Here is a 5,473-nt window from a genome sequence, read left to right on the forward strand (position 1 = left end):
TGTTTTTTTCTTGAGACTTTTTTTTTTTCTGTGTCTCCTTGGCTGTCCTGGAACTCACTCTATAGACCAGACTGGCCTCAAACTCAGAGATCCACCTGCCTCTGCCTCTGGAGTCCTGGGATTCCAGGAAGGCATGCCCCACCACTGCCCAGCCAGAGAGCATATTTTAACAAAAAGATGTTCATTTTAGTATAAATATAAAACACACACACTTCAGAGGATATTTTTCCCCTTCGAAGCTATTGAAATTTCTTGCCAAAATATTTTTGCATAAGAGATATAAAAGATTATTTTCTTTTTTTTACACTCCACCCCCTTTTTAAAAAAAGATTTTATTTATTTTATATACATGATGACTACACTATAGCTATCATCAGGAACACCAAAAGAGGGCATCATATCCCATTACAGATGGTTGTGAGCCACCATGTGGTTGCTGGGAATTGAACTCAGGACCTCTGGAAGAGCAGTCAGTGCTCTTAACCACTGAGCCAACTCTCTAGCCCCAAAAGATTATTTTCAATGCTGCTAATCAAAGAGAGACTTAAGCAGCAAATTGTAAAGCAGGCAGTGGATATGAGTGAGCAGGTAGGTTGTAGTGGAAATTACTAGCAAATGTGACAAACTGGAGATCAAGTTATACCTTATTCTTTGTTACTCCATATTTACAGATCTTTCGGACTGTGTCTTGTCCTAAGTGACTCCATTTTGTAAGAGCACTTGGCTCCATTGTGGGAGTGAATGCAGAGGCCAAATAACTCTGTTTATTGTTTGTGTACATTAACAGTCACTGTCCAGTGCAAACTGTGAGGCACAAAATGATAACACGTTTACACAAATAAAAATAGAATCAACTATGAACTTACTAGATTAAATCAAGAACACACAGATATATCAACATCATATCAGAAAAGCCTGGCCAGTGAGTTTATTAAACACATCAAGCCAATCAATATGTAACCCCTCAACTTACGAAAGGAAGCACAGCTAATACTGTTTTTTTTTTTTTAACATTCTTATCTGATCATCAGACTATCTGATAACAAGCCGCCATTGTATCAACAGGGGACAAACTTCCTGATTCCTCCCTTGGGGCTTCAGCTGAGCATACCCACCCCCAAACCCCTATTTGATCTAAGACTGCTTGGATTGTAGTTGGTGTCTGTGGTGGTCTGAATATGCTTGACCCAAGGAGCGGCACTATTAGGAAGTGTGACCTTGTTGGAGTAGGTGTGGCCTCGTTGGAAAAAGTGTGTTACTGTAGGGGTGGCTTTGAGATCCTCCTCCTAGCCGTCCGTGAGACAGTCTTCTTCTGGGTGCCTTTAGAACAAGATGTAGAACTCCCGTTGATGTATCTTTTGAATTTTTTATTGTTCTGACACTAAGGAAAGACAAACATGCTCATCCATGTTCCTGACATTGCTCAGCCAGAACACACAAGCCATTATCCATCTGTGATAGTTAATCTTGGTTGTCAGCTTGATTGGATCTGGAGTTAACTCTGGCAAGGTCTAGGGGCTTCTAGAGGAGCTCAGATGGTAATTACAGGGAGGATTAAGGATGAGTATTAGGTACCCCAGAGTAAAGAGGTCAGAGGAAAAGCAGGGGTGGGGGCTGTTTTCCTTGCCCATCTTTGCTCCCTGCTGGTAAATGCATCTACTTTGTTGCTGCATCCTTTGCTGCTATGGAGATCCAGTTTCTTAGGACTTAGGGGCTAAAGATCTGGAGCTTCAGAGTCAAAGTGTGACAGAGGCATATAGGTCAATTGAAGAAATATAATTTTCATAATAAATATACTATAAACCAATCTAATAAATTCTCCCATGTCATGTATACCCAGTCTATAAATTCTATCCCTGTCAATAACCTTGACTAGTACAATACCCAAATATGTTTTAAGTGAACTGAATAGAAACATATAAAATATTAACTAAATAGTTTGAATGTAAGTGAAATAAATTTTCCCTGACTCAACCACGTGACTTATGCGACATGTATTTAACGCCCAAATGTTTATTTGGATCAGTTGATTGCATCAGATGAGCAGCCAATTCAACAGAAAAAAACAAATGAGACAGGCTCACTTTCTAGACTTCAAATGCATACTTTTAGTTTTAGCCATCTTGCACAACAATTTTTATCTTTGTGATGAGAAGTTAGTATCTACCATATAATAACTGACAAATTATTGGTCATAAAAATAGTGACATAAACGAGGTATGAAATATAGCAGATGTCCAGTGTCAATATATATGAATGTTCTGGTCTTGATTTTCCTTTTGACTCCTGTCATTGTGGGTAGTGATTAGGGTAGGGTTGACTCGGGTTATCTGGTTGTCTTTACTCCAACTAAGTGCTGCTGTTGAAAACTCTATACTGTTATCCCCCAGAAGCGTTGTTTGTTGACAAAACTGAGAGGTCACATAATAGTGAGAGCTTGCTTTATTTTTCCTAAGTAAAGGGACACAGCTTTCACCTTAGAGCCCAATCTACATTAATTTTTCCCCAAATTTCATGTTTCTGTATATGTGTGTACGACTTGCAGGAGTCGCCTTTCTCTTTTTACTATGAGGGTCTTTGGGTTCAAACTCTTGCTGTCAGGCTTGATGAGAATGCTCTCCCCTGTTGGGTTATCTTCTCAACCTTTGATCTATATTTTAAGTGGACCCCTTAGAAGTATCCATCCATCCTACAAAGAATTCTTGGCCTTTTCCTATGTCCCAGGTACATGCAAACAATGTGACTTGAGGCTCATGCTACAGAAGGGCGAGGATTGTGCTTTACTGGGGATGAGAGAGCTGAGTAAGCAAGTAACCTGGACGAATTTAAGTATATGTACAAAGTTGAAAGGACAGAGGCAGCAAATGGAGATTATAGGCAACAGCACTCACAAAGCCTCAGGATCCTGGAGTGTCTCTGATGAAGCAATCTAAGAAAATATGGCTTCAAGCCTTCACTAAAAGGCATTCAACCTCATCCTAAAGGCAACATGTTAACAGAAAAGCCACTTCTTAGAGACAGCTGACTGGCTTTCATGGTGAAAGACCGGATGTGATATGCAGGTCTCCAGAGCAGTGCCATTCTCCCTAATACCTTCCCTGTGGTATTTTGTTTCTTTGTTTTTTTTTTTTTTTCCATAATGTACTTTGCTCTCTGCCTTAGGACTAGAACTTGAGATAACTTTGTGGGGCTTGAGGAAAATCATTTGCTAGAAATCATTGTTCCTGAAGAGCAAGCAAATGGGCCAGCAGCACTGGGGAGAGATATCACATTAAATATGGACAGTTCTAACACTACTGTCTAAGAACTTCAAGTTGAAGGATTTTTTTTTTTTTACTAACATTACAAAAGACAAGATGATGTTCTCTGTTGGTGCCTATCCAGGAACATCACTGAAGGTTCAAGCTGTGGAGGTGACATGACATAATGCCACAGTCACTGAGAGAGCACATTCTAACACTAATGCTATTGGCTATACGAAGACAGTGTTCCTTTTTAAAAAAATATCAGTGGGACCTGAGAAGTGCAAATTATGGAATGAACACCTGATGAGGCGTTCAGAAGTGCATGTGTGGATGGAAAGGAAACATCTATTCCACATATTGATCCTCTAAGGACAACTGTCTGTGAAGAATATATGACCCATAATCCATCACAGTGGAAGTCAGAAATGCTCATGAACACTCACTGTGCCTGGCTGGTTATCCCTGTAGGAAATTGTCTTCGCTGTTCATTGATAGGGAGAGTCAGTCCATCCCATAGTGGCTGCACCACACCTGGGCAGGTAGTCCTAGGCTGTGTAAGAAAACTAGGTAAGCTTGGAAGGGAGAAAATGCATCAACCAGCAGTGTTTCCCCGTGGGTTCAGCTTCAAGTTCCTGCTCTGGTTTCCCTCAATGATGGACTGTGACCTGGAGTTACAAGGTGAAATAAACCCTTCCCTCCTCTTAGTTGCTTTCGGTCGTGGTGTGTCAATACAGCAACTGAGATGAAACCATAACCACCAGGAAAAGTACAAGATAAACTTAGAATATCTTGTAGAGCTGGAACATCAGAAAGCTCCCAAGTGTGGCAGAGGTAAAGCAGAAGGACACAGAAGTCAACTTGTGCATTCATTAGGCAAATCTGGAATGATTCAAACATTAAAATATATCATTGGGACTGGAGAGACGGTTCAGCGGTTGAGAGTACTCAATGCTCTTGCAGAGGACCCAGGTTCTTTTCCCAGCACCTACTTGTGTGCTCACAACCATCTGTAATGTTTCAGGAGATCTAATGCCATCTTCTAGTCTCTGTTTGCACTGTATAAAAACATACATACAGGCAATACTCATAGACATAGAGTAAAAATAAATAAATCTAAAATATAAACAAATGTTTATATACATAGCAAGAAATTACAAACTCATCTAATAAAATTGGAATCTATGAGTCCATAGTAAGATGATGCTAACAGATAGATGGATAGATAGATAGATAGATAGATGGATGGATGATAGATAGATGTTTGATAGATGATAAATAGATTATAGATAAATAGATAGATGATAGAAACATGAGAGATGGAAGATAGATAAGTAGATGACAGATAGACAGATGATAGACAGATAGCTCAATCTTATAGTAGTATGCCAATCATTGTAGATAAAACTGTCCAGCTACTTGGTAGACACAGCACAGTCCCCATAATAGCACAGGATTCATAGAAGACACAAAACTCTAGAAACCATAAAGCAGCTCCTGAGAAACCCATGGTTTGCCAAGAACCAGGAAGAGTGTCACAGAAGCTGGGGACCAATGGTGTCAGTGCTGTGGCACAGGCCCCTCTGGCCCTGGTCAACCTGTGGAAGTCATAATCCCTGGTGCATCAGCCACAAGTTCATTTAAGTTGTCCGCATTGCCCGTGCTGAACTACACAAGCCCATCACATCTCCAGTGCTTGGGTGCTCACATCACTAGTGTGTCCCGGCTCTGCTGGCCAGTGCCAAGGCCAAGAATCCTGGATCCCCTGAGGACTCTGGGACAGAGGACTTCAGCTATCCATGTGAGGACAGAAAGACTGGTGTTTTCCTGGGCTGCTGTCTATAGAGTTATCCTTAAGTGCTTGCTATTTGCGTAAATAAACCTGAGCCAGGGCCTATCAAGAAAAAAAAAAAATGAGTAACATTGATAACAGGGCAGATGGAATCCTGCTCCATCTGATAAGCTACAATAACAACTCGAACCCTTCCTGTAATGTTTCTCCTCAGACACCTCCTTCAACCTAGGAGGAGACGTCAGACAAGCCCGAAGTGAGGAATGGTCTACAAAAGTCACTATTTAATGAGCCTCAAAGATGTTAGTGTTCTGAGAAACAAGGGGAGATTGAGGACCGTGCCAGGCTGAATGATGCATTCGGTGATGCCAGGGGTCTGGTGGCTTCATTAAGCAGTTAGACTCATTGGCTTAGGGGGATCATGTTACACACACAGAGA

Source organism: Grammomys surdaster, unplaced genomic scaffold (assembly GCF_004785775.1).
Source record: "Grammomys surdaster isolate TR1022 unplaced genomic scaffold, NIH_TR_1.0 218, whole genome shotgun sequence".
In the NCBI taxonomy this organism is placed as follows: domain Eukaryota; kingdom Metazoa; phylum Chordata; class Mammalia; order Rodentia; family Muridae; genus Grammomys; species Grammomys surdaster.